Source organism: Styela clava, chromosome 3 (assembly GCF_964204865.1).
Source record: "Styela clava chromosome 3, kaStyClav1.hap1.2, whole genome shotgun sequence".
Lineage (NCBI taxonomy): Eukaryota > Metazoa > Chordata > Ascidiacea > Stolidobranchia > Styelidae > Styela > Styela clava.
Window position 1 is genome coordinate 5,525,346 of NC_135252.1, and position 19,549 is coordinate 5,544,894.

The following is a 19,549-nucleotide window of genomic DNA, read 5'->3' on the forward strand; positions in this document are numbered from 1 at the left end:
TGTGAAAATATGATCAATTAGGGTCGATGATGTGTTTGACACTCTGGTTAGTTGCGAAATTGAAACGAAAAATTTGACTGAAGCATGTGCATGTCATTTGTCCGCAGCAAATTGATATTAATATCCCCCAGAATATAAGAATGGCAATTTTTACGATTTAGCAAACACATCATCTCATCGTTGAAATTCCAAGTTATTTTGTTTTCGGTGCCCATACACTGATCCTAATATTACAGATATATATATATATGTATGTCCGATTTTTTGTTTGTTTCAACTTCAGCCGAATACTTTCATCCAAACTTACTTGGCCAGGGAAGTTGAAAAATGTTGCACTTCTCATTATTAAGGATATAGAATCCGACATCACCAGCTCTGGTCATGGAGTTAATATTCACAAAATTGTAGTGTGGAAGCTGAATATTCTGAGTAGAAACGTTAGTGAGCTATGTCTCATAGTTACAGATTGGATTTACATAACTTATACAGTGAATGACTATTCTTCTACAGAGACTTGACATTCATGTGGATTAAGAAAAAACGCTTTGATGTTAACATCTCCAACTGTCATATATATATTCAGATACATTTCTATCAGAAAACACATTATTTTTTTTATTGAATTAATAAGACGATAGCGAATACCCAGTTGGATCATATCACTTCAACACTTTTGCCTTGTGAGTTTTGCGAACCAATATATCGTCATTATTTGTAGTTGTAGTCACTAGATTTTACCAAACTTCTTTCAATAAAGCGCTTCTGTGTGTTATAACATTAAATTTTGTCGCGAATATTCACATCGAAAAATTTGACCATGATTATTTGGGGATTAATAGATTTTTCAGATATCTTTAATCTATGAGAATTGTCAATGAATGGTGTCTTAACTTATACACCAGCCATTTTAGTAATATCCTTCACAACCATCCTAGTATTTTTATTCCGAACAACAAGATAGCTATGAATTTAAAGAAGATTTATCCCGTCCATATTATCTTTTGTTTGTCTGTGTTGTTGTTCATTCTTTGGGAATTCAAAAACATTTTGATGCAGAAGATTTATTTCAGACTGGTAGTCATTCAGTAGTTTTTGGAATTTATTTAGCTTGTCTGAAATACAGACGGAAACAACTAGGCCAAATATGTCGACTCTAGCAAGCCCGGAGAGAATATAACAGATTTCTAATAATTCAAACCAAGGCTGCCAGGAGATAGTTTCACAGATTCCTAATAACTCATCAAAGGCTGCCATGCTGATATCACTCTAAATGTTGAGACCAAAAGAACATAATTCTTGTCAATATTGAGGCTACAGTAACATGATGTTGGTAATAATTGTTTCAATGTTACATTGTCTATTGGTAAGCCTTCTAATGTGGCTAGTTTCCAAGCACATGATATAATGTTGACATCTTTCTACACAAATCAGATTCTGAAGCTTAAACACTAAAATCAAAATTATAAAAACTTCAACAGGACCCACAAAATTACGATTTTTTGAGTAGTGTATATGATCTACTCTACTACATCTAATTGGGATTCAGACAAATTTTTCGCGCTCATGGAGGCACTTCGCGTTCTCAAAACCTTGTGTAAATACGGTAATAAAACTAGAGATGTACCGATACCACTTTTGTCGCCGATACCGATACCAGCTAAAAAAGCCGATACCGATACCGATACGCCGATACTACAAAAAGGCCGATATTCCGATACCGATACTATGTAAATATTACTTAATTAGGTGTGCTGTGTAGGGCAGACGGGTTAAAACAATGGTCTTTGAGCGTTGTTCATAGTACACATTATTTCAGATCGAAAAATGATATATCACATAATATGAAATTAATGTTTGGTGATTGCTTCAACTGATTAAGATACACTGTACAGTAACGCTAGTAATCTCGGTGTTCAATTAGAAAACTCATAAGCCGGGATGTCCAATTTGAATTTAATGTTAATATCGCGACTTTCGAATATCGTTATTCGTGTTTAAGAGAATATCGAATATCACCCACACATTCTAGAGCCGCCGTCCTACGTTCAAATTAAAAGCATTTTTCAAATATTTTATTTCGTGGCTAATCGTAATCGTCGACGCAATAAGTCAAAGCCAACATGAAAGAATATCAATCAGCACCGACCAAAAGAAGGCCTACCTATAACCGTCGAGAATGTTTTTTTACTTTACTATTTTATATTATTATATAATTGCTATCATATATTTTGAGACAGTCTAGGACTCTAGGCCCTCTAGGGCTAGGCGGTCATGTCAATATATCTATAAAGAAATTGTGTTGTTAAACAAAATTAATATCTGCGTAGAGGGATGATTGTGTCGGAATTTAGTTTATCGATGTCGTCGGACTAAATGACACTCGTACTTGACGACAAACAGTCAGAATTTATACCCGTGCCAAAAGTCCACGTGCCGTTAATAAGGACCCCAATTCCACTGTATGATTTAAAACTGGGCGCCTAATTGCTTTTTGTTATGTGCCGTGTTGATATATTTCTTCATAATTACTATGTAATATTAAAAATGTCAATATAAAAATTTGACAGCGAAAATAGCTAAAAATACGTGAATCGTATTCTCTCGCGGGGGTAGGGACATGTATGGCTCACGAATGATAGCTCACGATCTCTCCAGACAAAAAATAAATTAAAAAGTAGTATTCCAACTTATCTTTTAAAACATTCTGGACCATATCAAAAAGGTAAATATATCGGAAATATCGGCCTTAATCTAACCGATACCGATACATGGCCGATATCGAAAAAATGACCGATATTGCCGATACCCGATACATCGGTACATCTCTAAATAAAACATTTGTTCATGCAATATACCGTTTTTTAGATTCGTGAATTGCAAGTCAATTTCTTGATAATAGCTCTCAAAACCTTGTGTAGAGAATAAAACATTAGTCCATGCAATATACAGTATCTTATTACTTATCGATCTCGATCGGTAAGTATGATGATAGGTATTTGTCTGGTTGGACACTTTCGTAAGTTACGCAATATCTCACGAAAGCGAGGTTGAATCTGCTCCAAATGCTAGTGCATTCATCATATCTCGGACCAGAAGCCCATTGATTCTGGATGAATTATCTCGTTTAATTAGCGAGTTATTAATTAATTAGTGATGGAAACACGCGGTGTCGCTATTGAGTCAGAGCGAAGGATACACGCCGCTAGATCGATAAGTCGGCATTCTCCGAACGCTAACCCGTTTTTTGATTCGTGAATTAGAAGTAAATTCCCCCATGTGCGGTTTCAGACGGCTTTTTCGGTATTAAATTAGCCTAAGTCATTTGTGTTGAGGACGAAACGCCAAGCAATTCAATTCCAAATTGCAACTCAAACTGTAAACTGAGTTTCCCAGAAATTCATGATTTCCTGTTTCAAATGTATCGTTTTGTAAGGCATATTTCTGTACTTTCGATCTTGAGAAAATATTGTGTTTTCTGTGTCTTGTGTGAATCTGACAATTCATAAATTCTTGATTCAAACTTGTCTATGAGTAAAAGTAAAATATACAATACAATAATTCAATGAATATTTATATAATACAATATTTACAATACTTTGTTTTGAACCATTCTTCTTCAATTTCTTTCGGGGGTGATTCCAACGATGAAGATAATCATTGAACATCTCCTTCGGAACATATTTTCCGCAATCTTTCATTTCGTGATTCTCAGAATCAGATAAACGGCATGTTTGCATTTGTCCTCAATATTTTACTGGTACAGTATATCTTTTGATTGAAAATTGTTGCAAAATTTCTTTATTCAGGAAAAATCTTCTGTTACCTCTTTTTAGACCCTTTTCATTAACAAGTTCATTCATTCCTATGGTATTTCCCTGCCGTCTATGAAAATAATTTATAAAAGCTTGGTTTTCTATTGTAACTGGTACCTAATGTACAAATACAGATACTTTATCTGATACATACAACTTAAGTGATGATGACTCTATTTCTTGGCCTTTCTTGACGAAGTTTACATTTGTAAATAATAAAGCTTGTATTATAGGGAGAGAGAGAGAGAGTATTTTCTCTACTGCGTGTTCGGCTCGCGCGTTATTGGATTTAGACACGCTTATTTGAGCACAACTCCGATCTGAACTCCTCAGAAGTCAATGAAGCACACAATGTATTGAATGCCAATTGTTATATTGTAAAGATGCACAATTCAATTAATCCAAATAACAGATAACAAATTACACTTAAACCCTTAATACAGTATGTGTGATGAAACCAAATTCCTAACTAACGAAGAACGGCAAAGACAAGCAACACTGAGCGAGATAAAACATATCATAAAGGAAATGAGAGCAACAGCCGTGTTTTAGGCGAATAACATGCACTATTAACAATACGGTGAAAATATTGAAACATACAGTAACTACCCTTATGTACTCGCTACAAGAATCCCCCCCCCCCCCCCCCCCGACAATAAAAAAGATAGTTTGCTAACTTTTAAATTTTGTAAGACTAGCTAATAACGATTCCTGATTGAATAATATGTCGTCAAATTTGCCATGTGAGAATATAATATGATGCATGCTGGCCGGGCGATTTCAGCAATTGACCAAATAACGAGCGATTTCAGCAATTGACCAAATAAACTTTCTTATGCGCCAGAATCTTGATTCTGCTTAGCATAGGCCATCCTTTCGATAGGCGAATGCAATTTTCGCGTCCCGTAGTTGAACGTAATAGTTGATTTGTAGAATGATGTCGACATTAAGATATCGTTCGTTGAAAGCATTCCTCGAAGCTTTGAAAACTTGGCCAACTCTCGGAATTTTCAATCTGTGAAGATTGCCCGACGAGTTGTAATGTAGCAAACGTTCGGTAGCGTTGAATTTCGGAAAGTCGCGCGCTCTACAAACTTTCGCATCTCCAAAGTTCCAAACAAATGTGAACGCGCCTTTACGACAGAATCCTGAGTTCGGTTCGCATTGGCTTAGGTCAGCTAGAGGAGAATGCAGTTTTCGTGTCATGTGATTGAGGAAGGAAGGACCCTTTTCCGCGGGTCACAAATATTTGTATTCGACATGGTTTCCAATGATGCTGCAATAGATGATTGGGTCGACTTGAGAGAATAAAGTAGATGTTCGTTCGTTCGCCAGACAATAGATTGTATAAAAACTATAAATACTGCTGCTTGTTGTAAAAAATCGACTTGCGTACTTCATATGCTCAGCGAAATTGATTTGGTATAATGGCAATGTTATTTTCAGCGTAGCTTGCTTTGTCGATGTCGGTAAACACATTTGAAAATCCAGTAATAATATGAAGTTGTCCTGCTAATTTTGAATTTTTTTGAGGCGGCTTGATCTGCTCAAGTGCGTATTTTCTTATCCGGTTGACACACAAAACATTTAATTTTAATATATATATATATATAAGTTGATAATGCGACACAAATTCAAAGAATTTGGGCGTTAATGTTTGAGAAAAAAAAGTTCTGTATATATACACGAATTGTTGAATTCCGGCGTTGAAGCTTGAAAAATAAAAATACACGAGCGTGAACTCGGGCATCAAAGTTGAAGAGTTGAAGTGGAGTTAGTCCTGTCTGGTCGTAGGAGGTCCTGGTCCAGATTCCTCGTTTTGTGGCAAAAATCTGCATTGTTTTGCTTTTTTCGACTGCTTATTTAATTGACATACCGCCTGAGACTGAAGATTGATTTTTTGCATGATTCCTGAAATGTTGATGTATTGTCCATTGACTCGATTACTGATAAATTGGTTTTTCATTTTGAATGAAGAAATTGGTTGAAAGAAACAATTGGTTATTTCCAATGGATTTTTAACAATGGAACCATTTTCATTAAGAATTTCTTCTGAGAAAGATAAATTCCTTTTGGGCCACATTAGGGATTTAACTGTCTTCCAAGTTTTTCTTTGAATTAGATTTGCTTTTTTTAAATTGTTTGTATAATATAGTCGCTTTGCTTCTTCAATAGAACGTTGAACAGTTTTGGCATATTTCTTATAGTGAGCTTTTTGAGATGAAGTGAGACTTGTACAATGACTTTAACTCAGCCATTGTTTAGTTTAGACAGCAGTGTCATCTGCTTACCCCGACTCAACTTGCGAATTGGTGCATGCTTGTCAATTAAGCGTTTGAACGTACTTATAAATTCTGCACAAAGTTGTTCAAGCTTTGATTGAATTGAATTTTTATCTGGCAATATGGAAAAGTTGTCCAAGACTTCATTTCTGAGCTCATCCGAATTTTCATACAAATATTGTAGCGAGTACATTGGGGTAGTTACTGCGTATTTCAATATTTTCACCACGTATTGTTAATAGTGCATGTTATTCGCCTGAAACAAGGTCGTTGCTCTAATGTCTAATCCATTACCTTTATGATTTATTTCCCTCGCTCAGTGTTGCTTGTCTTTAACGTTCTTTGTTAGTTAGAAATTTGGTTTTATCACATATACTTGCGTTAAGGTTTTAAATGAATTTCGTTATCTGTCATTTGAATCAATTCGATTGTGCAACTTTACAATATACGAACATTTGGCATTCAATCAATACATTGTGTGCTTCCTTGACCTCTGAAGGAGTCAAGATCAGAGTTACACTCTGTTAACGTGTGTTCAATACCATGGGAGCGTGGACACGCAGATAAAGTAATAGCCCCCTATAATATGATCAATTAGAGTCGATGAAGTGTCTGATACTCTAGTTCAGCGTTTCCCAAACTTTTTCGGCCACGGAACACTCACACTTTTTATCTCGCCTCGCGGAACACCAAAAAATGAAAAGGTAAAATTGATAAAGAAAAATTGTGTAGTGTAGCGGTTCCCAATGGTTGCGCCGTGGCGAGTTGCCAAATGCTCCGCGAAAACTATCCGAATTGTGTTAAACCCGTAGTAGTATATATTTAAGGTTAAACATACCTAAAATATGATTGAATATTTTACATATTGCATTTATTATGAATGTTTTATCGTATCTTAAGTTAAATGCTGTTTATGTTAATCAATTCATTCATTTACCATTCTATGTCGGTTACTTTCCATTACTTAGTGTTTGCCTCTAATGTTACGTCTAATGGAGATAGAAGTACCTGTCGCAATTTGTCGCAAAAGTCTGTAATTTCAGCATTTCAAAGTAAAACCAGGCAGAGATGAAGAAAGTAGAGTTGACCTTTTGTCTTAATTCTTTAGAAATACATATTTGGCTATGGCATAACCAAAAGGATTGCTGTAAACTTGATAACAAACTTAAACGGTCGAAAAGCTAGGCCGACGGTTAACGAAAATGCCTCTACTTAGTCCGCTTTAGGCCGACGGTGACGCGATATCGAACGGTCAGTTGGGCGACTACTTCCCGTTCCATAGATCGCCATGGAGACCATTTTAGGCAGTTTGGGAAACGCTGCTCTAGTTGGTTGGCAAATTAATTGAAACAAAAAATTTGATTGAAGCATGTTCACATAATCAAGACTATTCTTGCTATTTGACTGCAGCTAATTGATATTAATATCTCCCAGAATATAATAATGACAATTTTTTCGATTTAGCGAACACAACATTTCATCCATGAATTCCATGAACTTCACGTTATCTTGTCTTGGATGCTTATACACTGATCTTAATATTACATATTTGTTTGATTGTTTTTGTTCCAACTCCAGCAAAATACTTTCATAATCCAAGCTTACTTGACCAGGGAAGTTTAAAATATTGTACTTCTTATTTTCAAGGATATAGAATCCCACACCACCAGCTTTGATCCTAGAATTAATATTCACAAAATTGTAGTGTGGAAGCTGAATGTTCAAAGTAGAATGGTCGGTGAGCTTTGTCTCAGTTATAGCAATTGCAGTTGGAAGATGATTGAATTGACATAACAAATTATGAAGTAAGTCTAACAACTAACAAAGAACGCAAACTCAAGCAACACTGTGCGACGGCTTTGTTCCAGGCGAATAACATGCACTATATATATTAACAATACGGTTAAAATATTGAAACATACAGTAACTATTGTTATGTACACGCTACAGTATATAATAAAACCAGCGCCGGATTACCCATTAAACAATATAAGCACGTGCTTAGGGCACCAAGCAAAGGGGGGCACCACAGAATTTTTAGAGCAGAATTTTATATAGTTTATGGTGTTTATTAAAATATTACGAGTTCACCAGACGACTCAAACTTCAAAATTTGCCTATTTTTCGTCTTCAAGTATCATATTAGAATTCTTTATTAAAATTGAACACTGAAACTTTTTTTGGACACGAAATGGGCATATGAGTCGTTTTTTCTTTCTAGTATTCTCCTTGTTGCTGCATTTTTGTTTTGAAAAAAATTCTTTTCTCTTCGGCAATTGGACCAATGAACTATTTACACTATGTGGCGGTTCCACGATCGCATTTTAACGATCTAGTGATCAGCGAAGTCGGAAGTTTTTTGATAAGGTAGTAGACCAGGGGGGTCTAAACTAAGTCATGCTGATACATTCCGTGCGGCTCACCGAACAATTTTAGCGTATATTTGTGTAGCGTACCGGCAGTCTATGTAATAATTATGCAAGTTCAGAATATCTTCCAATATGATCTGACGTCAAGTTTCCTTCCAATATTAACTTCAATTTATACTATTTTGTTCTATTTATTAATTACAATCTTACGACAACCAAATACCCCAATGAAATCAAGAAAACAGAAAGGGTACAACCAGGGGCGGATTAACCAGTAAACAATATAAGCACGTGCTTAGGGCACCAAGCAAAGGGGGGCACCACAGAAATTTTTATAACAGAATTTTCAATAGTTCATCGGTGTTTAATAAAATATTACGAGTTGAACAGACAACTCAGACTTGTTCGTATTTTATTTTCCTCAAGCATCATATTAAGCTTCTCGATCAATGTTTGGAGGTTTGCGAACTATCTTTAAAAAATCGTGTACATCAATGGACAATTCCCCGACCTTTGACCCCCGAAAAATTCTTCCTATACTTTACAATTGCAAAATTCTCGGGGCTTATGTTAAGAGTGGTTTCGCGAGTTGGCCCCTGTAAAATGGGGTATTTGTTGAGACCATCATTATGTTTCATGGCGTACAATAATCACCTTTTTATAAGTACCGGTAAGGAATTTTAGCCTAGTCTAACACAGCTATTTTTACACCAATTTTTCATTTACGGCAATTGAATTAAAACTTATAAAAAGACATGGTGATCATTTAATTATCTGATTTATACTCAAATTTCCGAAACATAACTGAAAATTAACGAATAGAGATAAAAAACGCGAAAACGAGGTAATGTTTACAACCATGTCTGAGTGAGAAAAGTGTCTGAGCGGATGCGAAAAGGGTGCATTGTTACGTCACTTTTTTGCATCTTGCTGATTGGCCAATTACTCGAAGTCAACAAGGAGGTTTATGCTCTGGGAAGGTACATTAGTGATGAACACTGAAACTTACTTGTCGAAAGTTTGGTGTAGCGACAACATCAAAATTAAAAATGGCGCACTATGTGGCGGTTCCGCGATCGCATTTCAGCGATCTAGAGGTCAGCGAAGTTGGGGAGTTTTCTGGTAAGGTAGACTAGACTAATAAGTACTGGTAAAATTTTAAACTGCAGTTTGTACTCGGTTCATCTGGTATTTCGATTCACGTTGAGACTTGACGCGTGAGTCTTAATCGTGACAATTCCCAGAATATATGGAAATCATATTCTGCTAAGCCAGTTGATGCAAACCTAGGCAGACTACTTATATTGCAGATAAAATGCAAGAGCTGGAATTCGTTTTATGTTATTGTTTTGGAATGAAATTTTACAGAATTTTCACAGAGTAAGTCAAGTTCTGCAAAGTGAGAATGTAGACTTACAAATATGCGCGCACCTGTATGCAACATTACGAGGCCAGCTGCGCATTCCACGAGATGAATTTGAACGATATGAAGCGCTCACGCTACCACTGCAACCAAATGTCTCTTCATCTGCTGAGAAGGAAAGGTATTCGCATGGTTGTCAAAAGCTTATTGATGCCTACCCAGAAGATTTCAACAGTAATTTCTCAGCTGAGCTTCAGCAGTTTCATTTATATGTGCTCCATAAATTCAATGACACAGGAAAAAAAATCAAGATTCAGTCATGCTGAACTTTACAAAATTCTTGTAGAATATAACATTGAGTGCGCCTTTCCAAATGTAGACAATAGTTTTCGAATATTTTTAACATTAATGATCACAAATTGTTCAGCAGGACGTTCATTTTCTCAGCTGAAGTATATTAAAAAACCCTACAGAACAACTATGAAACAAGACAGACTAGAATACTAGATGCTTTATCTCTGTTGAGTATAGAGGCAGATGTGTTACATAAGCTTAGTTTTGAGGATCTAATCAAAGACTTTGCAGCTAAAAAAATTAGAAAAAAACTTTTCAAAAGTAAGTGAAAGACTTCTGTCTTTTCAAATGTAAGTGGTGCCTTTGTAATGTCAGTGGCGTAGTATCTATTATGGAGAGAGACTTGTTTTTATAATATGAGAAAATTTATCAGAATCAAATTCAAGTAAATGTACCGAATAACATCGTTTGCTTCCTTACTGTTGGTATTGTTTTATTTCAATTTTATCTTTTCAAAATTTTGTGTTGTTCATTATTTAATGTAAAAGATGTATTATGTAAGAATAAGATTAGTTTTGGGAATATGAGCAAAATTTCACAGTCAAAAAATTGTAAGGAAACCTAAAATTGTTCGTAGAAGTTGTATTTTTTTACTGTTGGTTGTGAGTATTTTTGATGGATAATACACTTAATTATATTTATTTTAAAAGACACATATGGGGGCACCAAAGCCTCCAGTGCTTAGGGCACCAAAGGGGCTTAGTCCGCCCCTGGGTACAACGAAAATAACAAAAACACACAACACTTGAACAGCACTGACAAGACAATAACCGTAGTTATTATAATCCGTAGTACAACCAACGACTAAAATACCGGTACACCCTTTAGCAAAACAACTGCAATTGCACTACACTCAAACAACAAAATCATTCTATTGAGCAATATTAGAATATCCAAACCCGTCATAAACCATAAAATCAAAAATAAACACCCTGGGTACCCTTCTCAAGAACTAACATTAATTTAACAGACACAAGAAAAACCTAAAACACTAAAAATCCAACTAAAACAACCACAACTGCACTGCTGCAAACCACAGCATAGGCTAACAGGATACCAAAAAACAGATCGACAGTGTCACAGCCAGTGTTCCCTCTAAGAAAATTTCACACTGCGCAAATATTGTTTTTACTGAGCAAGACTATTTCAAGGCTGAGCAGAATCCTAAATTATTTGCAAACTTTGTGAAATGTAGTAATAGTAGCTTATTATATATTGTCGGAATGCGAACAAAGCACACGTTTAACTCAAATAGCTTCTCTTTGGTTTCGTGCCTTTCCAAGGTTTATACATTTTGTCCGTGTTTGTTGTGTTTATTGCTGAATCAAGCGACAATCATCCAAAGTACAATACTTGATGTACAATCTCGACATTTTTGTTGTTGAAATATCATTGCTTTCATCAAAATCAGAGTATGAAATTTGGCTTGTCTTATGCTCCGAATGATTTTTTCCCTGGCGACAAAGTCTATGCTTATCAAAAATTCGAAGCCAAAATTTTTGCTTCACCATGAATGTGGCAATTTAGTGTATGTTGACATGCGACTATTTATTAATTTGCGGGACAATATTGATGAATTCAGCTTAAAACGTGGTGGAACACTATCTATGTGAGACTTCATTTCACTTGATGGGGTTTTCAAAACTTCACTTTCTTCAGCGGTCGATATTGCGGTGAAAAAGTTCGATAAACCTCCTCTTGCTTCCACGTTTCGCTTAATCGTTAATGCATCTAGTGCGTCAATGTGCTTTTTATTATTCAAATGGCGTTTTAAATAATCAACTTCTTATTCCCTCCAATGATTTTCTTTTTCCAAATCAATAACAGGTGCCACTTCCCGACAAACTTTGTGGATTATCATATTCCTTGCCGTGGAATAGCAATGAATTTCGCAAAGTTTAGCAGTTGTTTTAGCTTATGCATACCGGTATCAAGATTGCAAATTAGTGTCGAACACTTCACTGTTGTATTTAGTCATTCCACTTTAAAATGAATTTTCCTATTTTTAGCTTTACTTCCCTGAATAGACATTTCACACACAAACGTCAGATAAAGAAAACTAGTATATTATTGGTTTTGGTTAATATGCTGAATATGAAAACGCTTAAAACATTTTTTTAGTAATTTCTGGTGAAACATACTCACAACATCGCTATATAACATCGGTATCATTCAGTATAAGCTCATGGCCACGTGTGTACCAATCTAGAGATTTAGGAGCCAACAGTGCTAGCACTCGCTTAAACTCAGCCCTTCTTCAAATTCCAACTAGTTTAGCCATATATTTACGGTTTAGCCAAAACCATACGGCTACGAGCAACCAACAAATCCCCTGTAACAAACAATGGGCACCAGCTTTGCAACATTTGATACCTATTAAAATTCTAAATTTTCCCATATCTTCATCTGTTTGATTACACTACGAACAATAACAAGATTTAGCCGGGTCGACAACACGAAATTCAGAGCGCGCGATGAAAATTTTAAAAACCGACCCACGCTGGCATACAAAAATCAAGGTATTCGTGACAGACAGGTGTGTGACATCACAATGACTAGTGTTTATCAGAATACGCGTGAAACATAAAACGAGCATTCTAGTTGAGCGTTAATAAAAATGACATATGAAATAAGAGCCACGATTTGAAAACGAAATGTTGCAACTGCGCGAGAATGAGATTTTACTGCGCAAATGTTCTGGTGGTACTGCGCAATTGCGCGGTTGCGCAGCTTAGAGGGAACCTTGGTCACAGCGCCCTCAGGGTCTTCAGTGTTAAAAATACAAAATACAGCAATATTATCACATGACATCATCTAAAAGACAAAACAAGGGTCGTCACATTTGTATCTAATGGAGGAACGTTTTTGAGTTTTTTGCAGCTATTCCAACTGGGGTTGTGATCCCGAGATTCAAACCCTTTTTCTAACGCCTTGTGCCTTTATTTTAGTAAAAACACTCCTCTGTTTTTAAGCGTCGGCCATGTGAGAGTAGTGACGAAACGCAGAGCCGACTTAACGTCGCGCAATCCAGTTTTTTTTAGCTAGGTCCCAAAATACCAACTTAGACGGACTTGGTTGGTATTTGACGATGGCACTAAGCTTGCTCACGCTGCAAGTTTTTAAATTACTCAATATAACAATTCGTAATAAAATGAGTGTCGCAAGAAAGGTGACATAAGAAAAAACACGGCGGAACGTATTTTCTTGTCCATCACACAGTGTGTGGTTTGGTTTCAAGTAATATCTGTCACGATAGAATACAATTTGAAGCGACATTAAACGCGAGATGCGCAAAATACAACGGTAATTCTCGGGAATTAACTTTAAAATAACTGAAGGCTTTATTCTTTAAAAGAACGCCGCCCATGCAACATAATAATAGTCTGATTAGAATGGTAAACTCTTGTTGTTTATTAAATTTAAAGTAAGTAAACTCGCGATATTTCGATTACTTTTGGGGTTTCTCCGACTTGCGGCCCGCGAGACCGTCTCAAAGGTTTTTGCGGTCCTTCACCCTAGCAACCAGCTACTAGGTACCGGTAAAATTTCAAGCTACAGTTGTGACTTGTAAACTTTGGTATTTCGATTCACGTTGAGACTGGAGGCATGAATCTTTATTGTCACACTCCCCCAGGATTAGAGCTCAACCGATATATCGGCCCGATATTGCGTGTTTGCCGATATATCATATCGGCAGTAAACGGCCGATATATATATTGGCTATATATAACAGTTAAAAAACCTAAAAATGTTCGTAAAAGTTGTTTTATTTACTGTTGGCTGTGATTATTTTTATTAAATAATACACTTATGTAATTCATTGTTTTTATAATTAAATTACACATGAGGGGCACCAAAGTCTTCAGTGTTTAGGGCATCAAGGGGGCTTAATCCGCCCCTGGATAAAACAGTTAATATTTAATACCTTGGTTTTGTCCCAACCCTATTAAAATTTTTCTACTTGTTAAATGGGGGTTTAATACATATCCCACTGTTAGGCATACATCAACTATTAACTAAAATGGTAATAATAAAGATGATTGGAATTTTTGATGTCGCCGCGGCGCACTTATTTTACATGAAATCCACATCCCCACTGAGTGTTCCTAATACGTCACGTGATGCGATAAAGAGCTGGATGGTACGACAAAATGGCGAGCGCTCTGGTTCTGGTTGTAACTTAGCCCTGTAGCCAGTACGGTACGCTGCAAGCGTTTCGAAGTCATAATCGGAGAATATTTGGTTGATAAGGTCGGTATATCTGCAAATATTATCATCAGTATTATCTATACATAAAACCGTGTCTAATTCACTTTATACGATTTTACGTGATTTGTATTTTCGTGTTGATGTATGTACTATGTGGTATGTTGTTCATGAATTTATTCTTTTCAGTAAGGTTGAGGGTTGGCGTATTTCTCTAGGTTTTCAGGTTTTGCCCATTTTTCTGATCTTTCCGTATCATCAGATCATCGACTGTGTTCTTCTCTTTTTTTGTTCGTGTTCTGTGTTGTTGACGAAAGATTGAAGAAAAATTGTATTGTAGGCCTAGACTACATAAAAATAAAGAATAGGTACCGAGTAGGCTGTCCTGTACTGGTATATGAATTACTTGTAAGTTGTAACTGCGTACTGTACTGCTGTCAATTGGTATTTCTGTATTTACTAACTCGTAACTATTCACTCTGACACCATAATTCCTTATACTGAACAGTTAGGTAGTTGTATAGGCTTAGTCTTAGTAGCTCCTTAGCTCTTGGCATTATTGTGGTCTGTACTGCTGTAACTTTGCTCAGTCAGTACAGCAGTAAGGGCCGCTAATTTCTGAATGAGTGCGAACTGCAAAGGAATTGATGGTTAATACTGTAATAAAATTTGCTTTGATTGATTGTTATCTTAAATATCACAGTAGAGTACGGGAATAGTGTAGAAGATCAATTACAGAATTAAAATACTAAATTTTAATGACTTCAAATTTGCCAAAGGATTTTTATATTCCTGTATTTATTCTGGGAGGGAAGTCTCTCAATGCAGTTGACTCTTATGGCAGTATATCAGAATCAGAGTATAACGCAACACAGTCCCTTGTTATCATATTATGTTATCTTACCATCATACAGCAGACTGTAGATCATGATCGAGCGAGGCATGTTTGGCATCTAACGTTATATATATATATATATATATCAATCTAGTATGAACCTGTTTCGGTAGCATGTTTACTATAACCTCCCCATCACCCATGTTGCATCACTGTACTTATTTTACATATATTACAGTATTATAATGGACCATGTATTTTCAAAAGCTGTCCCTCCAAATAAATTTTCACCAACTTGGTTGGCTGTGAACTCTCACTCGTTTACAGTCAGTGTACTAATTTACCAGTCAAAAAATATTTTAGGCCCAAAGGTTTTTCCCAAGAACTTCAGTTAAGTGGAATTTAATACCTCCTATTATTTTCGTAATCATATTAACATGAATTGCTTCAATTCTCATGTCAATCTAAGGCTAAGACAGTACTGCGCAACAAACTAAAAGAAAGCGGAATCTAAAAAGTCACCACTGGATTTCTCGGAAAAAGATAAACTGATTCACTGAGGGAAAAAAATTTTATCGTCGCACTCGAGAGTTTTTAGCAAAAAACACATTTATTCACCTGGCATGCCTGTCGGCCGACACACATGGAGCTTAATTTGGTTTATTATTGTGACATTCATGACGTTATCTGTATATATCCAACCGTGCTTATATATATAAAATGTACCTATAGTCAGTACGATGTTTAAAATGCACTTACTCTCTTGTCTTATGAAAGACCGTTTGCTATATCGTTTATTACTATTAATTAGTAGTACAGGAAATGCTTTGACTTGGTCGCCTCCATATTAATGTTAGGATTTTATATCAGACTTCCTCAGATGTTCTCTATAATTATGTATTTGTAAAAACAAGCGGAAGTCATCATCTTCAACCATTATTTAATTGAAATTATTTTTTCCTAAGCCTATTGTCATATTTTCCAATTTTCTTGTACTCCGGTTTAACAAGAATACAGTCAGGAGTTGATCGTTCCTTTTTAGAGACCTAATTTTTTCTGAATAGGGTATTATCATCATCACTATTGACTCAATGGATGTCGCATTATGTAAAGCCTTAAAAGGAATTTAGGCACCGCTGTGTGTGTTTCAATCCAATGTCGAATAAATATGAATTATTTATTGCTGATATCATCATGAACTTTATGCGATTCATGTTGAGTCAGCTTGCTCCACCATCCAAGCATATATTTATTGGACAATTAACTTGTTAACCTGTTTCACAATAGGCATTTAGAACCTACTCACGTAAAAGCAGAAAACCAGAGTTCCAAAACTTCAAAATGTGGGCGCATCCACCAAAAATGAACCTTTGTTTTGAAAACGTTAATAAATCTATCACGGTATTCCTGCCACAAAAGATAAAATTCACTACATATGGTGGTTCAAGATTCTTCTGACATAACAGGACACAGTGTCGAACCCAGGTTCCATGCGTGATATATGCCCGAAAAAAGCAGAAAAATGGAGCACCTGTCAGAAGTAGCGACACGCCATATTATACAAATTACAGTACATTCCTATTATAAAACAATAACTATTAGAAGTTAATCACCTCCTACTTGGAAAAAGTGTTATATTATCACTCCCTAAGTTCTATTTGAATGTTATCTTGGGTAGAGTCTATTGACCTGAAATATATTACAAATACTTTCTATATAAAATGTTGGAGCATTGAAGAAGTGTTTAGCTGAGATTTGCACGCCAATGAAAGTTATTCTGAGTCATCCCCATAAAACAAATTTTGTTCTGCAGGCATTTTACTAGAAACAGTCATAGCTTGACCATAAAACGAGAATATCAATCGGAGACCGAAGACTTATCGATCGAAAGTTAGGGGATCTACCAAAACAAACTGCGGTTTCGATTTATCCGCTCTTACTTCATGGCGACACTGTGTGTCCCATCCCTAATTAAATAATAACTCGGTAATTATACTACATAATTCATCCAAAATCAATAGGCTTCTGGTCCGAGATATGATAAATGCACATGCAAATTTTGGAGCAGATTCAACCTCGCTTTCATGAGATATTGTGTGTATCTAACAAACAAACAAACAGACAGACAAATACCTATCAACATACTTAAGATCGATAAGTAATTACCTAAATATTACCTTATGTCCCCATGCTCAAGACTCAATGTCAGAATGATTATCTAGCTCAATTGCGGCTTTATTAAACATTCGGTTCTAGTTTTTTTATTCCATAGTATTAACCCTTTCCATGCGATTTTTATTTTTTATTACATAAACGTATTTGCTACGCCGATTTTATTTTCAATTTCAAACCGTGATAAAAAAATAGAAATATTCGCTAAATCCTTTACTGTTACCGCTACGTGGTTGGCAAACAATAGCCTAATGTTGCTGTAGCAATTTCGTGATCTAACTCAAAAAACTTTGGTAGATGGAAGGGATAATATGTCTTCTATTACCACCCAAAAAACACCGAAATTTGCATAAATTTCAAAAACACTCCCTCGTTCCGCCGCAAATAAAATTCCCGTCGTAAACGAAAGCGAGATTTACCTGCGCTTATGTTAATCTCGAAGAAGACTAACCCGGAAAAACTAGACCAACAGTTTGCGACCGATTGCTAAATAAAACAATGGGTAACTTAAAAGTACCCGCCGCGATCTAGCGAGTTTTGTCGTTGGTACGTATACGTGCCCACCGCACGGTAAGGGTTAAGTTGCTTGATCATTTAATGGTTGAGCATGACTTGAATTACATATATTCGAAAATATAATTTCAGGGTGTATTGATAATAGTACGGTAAGTACCAAGTTTTGTCCATCTCAGATTCTGACAAGCTTAAATTATTAATGCTGCTTTGTGAAAAAAATACCAACCCTAGCACATTATACTCTCAATATTCAAACCAGAATTTGTTCTGGATTTGCTTTAACATGGATCCTTCTGAAATTGCTATTTTTGCTCACTTGTTACAGAAAATAGCGTTATTGAAGAAATTTATTTATATAGAATTCAAAAATACATTTCTTCAAACACTATGTATAGGAGAGAAAAAAAATTTCTGTTCCAATTGACTGTGGGACCAGTTAAGTGGAATTTAATACCTCCCCATTATTTTACTAATCATATTGACATGAATTGCTTCAAGTCGAGTTCCCAACCACTGTATGGAAAAACATAGATTTTGTTCACTCTTTATAAAAATAAATTGGGAAAGCAAAAAGTCGGTCTATTGGTGTTTTTATAAGATGTGGGAATCAATCAACAATTTCATTGAATCATGAACAAATGTTAATGCAGAGCAGTGGTTTTCAACCAGAGTTTCGTGGCACCCTACCGTTGTGTGAGTGAATTATGTTCTGCAAGTCTACATTCAAAATCGTGAGTCTATATTAATATATGTATATTGAATATATATAATAAAATACTCTTTAAGTTTGCCACTATTATTAAATTTGCTACTATTTAAAAAATCGTTTACCGTACCTAGTATTGCCGGTATTCGGTTTGTTTTATATTTACTCAAAGAGTCATAGTTACCATTACCACAATGAAAGACAATTACTCTCTTACACATGGGTTCCTCAAAGCCTCTTCAACGTTTTTTTGGGGTTCCGCTCCACCAAAAAGGATGAAATCCACTGATATAGAGCATAAGAACTGTATCCTAGGCAAAAAACATTCCACTAGAGTTACCTGTTGTTAGATGTTTTCTGTTGGAACATGTACTTCCAGCAAAAAAGATCGACTATTGATAACAGTCTTTCTAGAGAACCTGTTTAAGCTTATTATCGTATTAAGTTTTTATGTACACTAATTGTGGAGAATTTCTCATAAAGAGGATCATAGACAGCAATAAACTGAAGAGCTATAGATGTAGATATTTGTAACAGACCTCGCTAAATATTGGATGAAATACAATTTGATATATACAATACTCTTTTACACTCGGAGGCTGACAGCTCGAAAGCAGCATAATCACAAATTGAAGATATAAATTAACTTGTTAGTAGTGTATTCCCAGTAAAAAGACAGTAACTGAAGTGTTGTAATGAGATTATCTGAGAATTAATCCACAGTGATGCAGGGAAGCATTAGTTTGATAGTATCAAGGATGATTCATAGATAGGCAGTGTTCAGATGACTACAATACCTCATATGGCCTGCTTTGAAAAGATGGTTGGTTCTTCCACAATTCACGTCATGGTGACTCATATCTTAATGTGTCAGAATAAAATATTTACTAACATATTTCACTGTCATTTTTGTTTTTACTTAGTTTTATATGAT